Genomic DNA, 2,575 nt, shown 5'->3' on the forward strand with positions numbered 1-2,575 from the left:
AATCATATCTTAATGACCCAATAGTAAAGTATCACTCCATTAGAGCTCTTTGCCCTCAGACTGTGGGCTTATTAGTGATTCCAAGAGTATTTAAAGTAGAATGGGAGGGAGAGCTTTCAGCTTTCAGACCCCTCTTCTATGGAACCAGCTTCCAGTTTGGATTTGGGAGACAGACACTAACTCTACTTTTAAGATTAGGCTTAAAACTTGCATATTTGCCTTTCTTACGCTGCGATAGGTCTAGTCTGCTAGGGGATTAACCTAATGCATTGAGTGTTTCTTCTTCAGTCACCTTTCTCACTCACTATGTGTTTAAACTCCTCTCTGCATGTAATTATTTGGTATTACTAATCTCTGGCTCTCTTCTGCAGCATGTCTTTGTCCAGTCTTTATCCACTCACCCCCAACCAGTTGCAGCAGATGGCTGCCCCTCCTCTGCTTGAGGTTTCTTCCTGTTAAAAGGGAGTTTTTCCTTCCTACGTTTGCCAAAGTGCTTGCTCATAGGGCATCATATGATTGTTGGGGGTTTCTCTGTTTTCTTTGTATTATGTATTGCAGGGTCTTTATCTTACAAAATAAGGGGCCTTGAGTCAACTGATGTTGTGATTTTTCACCATATAAATAAAACTGAATTGAATTGAATAGCAGTCATTTCTTGTAAACAGTATATCCATTTTTTAAAAATTCTCCTTCAGGTGTGGCATTCGTCATAGTTGTCATGGAATCCATTAGTTTTTAGTTACTAGACATTTTCTTCCTGTGCCCTCTGTGCATTCCTGTCTCTCTCTTCTTACTTATTGTTACTCTTCATGTTTCTCTATTGGTTGTTTTATCTTCCCGTCTTACTTTAAAGTTAAATATCTTCCCCTTATCTGCCTTCACTTAGCCCAACAATCGATCCCTATCAGGCCGAGCAGTCACATGAAGGTGATTATCAATAAATCAACCAGGATTTACGAGTCCACCTACGAGCGTCCCCACATATAAGAAGCAGTGTTGGCAGTATATGACCAGTCAGAAACATATACGGGTCTCCCAGCGGCAGAGTGGTATAAAAAATGAAAAGGGTACGCAAACTATATTATCTATCTAGTTATAGAGCTGTGTGTAAAAGGGTTAAGTGCAGAAAGAAAGTATTAAAAGGCACCCTGTGAATATGTTTTCACTAAGCACTGAGATCAGTGAGACCAGAAAAGTGCTATATTAATGCTGACACTCAGCTATGTATAGGAATATAAGGTCTGGAAGTAGTGTAAAGGTGCCCTGTTTTATGATCATGTCACTATATTAAGGCTTATAGAAAAATGCAATTGATTTAAATTTGCTTGCAGGAAATATAAAAAAGAAAAAGAAATAAATTAGCTCTGAAAAAAATCTATTTCTTAGTTGATGCCAATCTAAAAAAGACATCAAAGACATACACTGACTGGCCAGTAGGTGGTGATTTGGTATGTGACAATCATGTGTCTTGAACATAACGTGCTCCCGAGAAGGTTAGGTTTGCAGTGCAGGTTACCATGGTAATGTAACATGCGAGCCAACTTTTAATACTGAAACAAGGGTTAACCCTGAAGTTATGTAGCTACTCACAACGGCCCTAATCCAGCTCTGTAGTACAGGGCTTTGTATTTTGCTGCTTGTGGCCATAGTTCAGGGGTTTGTGATTCAGTAGATGGAGCAGCTGTTTGTGCATAAGAACAGACTTATAGCCCTGAACAACAACCCAAAGGTAGTTTAACTTATCCATTTGCAGAAACACCCCAATTTCCTACTCATAATGCAGCATCCAACATTTTTCAGGTAGGAAGCAAGGCTTCAGGCTTGGAGGGACTAACTCTACTCTATGCTGCAGGAGTTCATCACCCGATTAGGCCAAGAGGAGCACATCATTTACAAAAAGAAAAGATGTGATCCCGAGTCCACTAATACCCGTACTTGTCAATATTAAGTGCTAAGAAGACAACACATTGACACTACAGAGATATTTGATTACATGTTAATGCCTAAACATTGGTTAAACTTTTGCAATGAAGTTGCAGTGAAGTTAAAATTAAGATTTTTGCAACTTCATTTCAGTTTTTGGTTTTAATATCAGTCTTGTGTTTTTGTTTCCGTATGGCACCAAATATCTGGAGGTTTGTTTAATAATGTGGATGTCTTTATGATCTTTGTGACACAAATTAAATTTTACTTCTATATTTACTTCTATTTTACTTCTATATATTAATTCACAACAACAGTTGCCTCAAAACCCAACCCAAACATAATGATGAGTTTACTGTACTGAAATGGCATCCATAATCACCAGAACTTAATCCAACAGTGAACCTTTGGGATATTCAAATGACAAAGCTGCAGCAACTGTATGATGCTGTCGTGTCAATATGGACCAAAATGTCTAAGGAATGTTTCCAGCCCCTTGTTGAATCTGTTGAAAACAATTGAGGCAGTCCTGAAGGCAAAAGATGTATCTAATAAAGTGTCTTGTGAGTGCACACATTAGAGAATATGTTGTTGTATATTAGAGTAATTTATTGCATGTGCTGCATTTTGTCATCTGCCTTCTCAGACTTTG

Source organism: Pundamilia nyererei, unplaced genomic scaffold (assembly GCF_000239375.1).
Source record: "Pundamilia nyererei isolate P.nyererei 1_Seehausen unplaced genomic scaffold, PunNye1.0 scaffold00002, whole genome shotgun sequence".
Lineage (NCBI taxonomy): Eukaryota > Metazoa > Chordata > Actinopteri > Cichliformes > Cichlidae > Pundamilia > Pundamilia nyererei.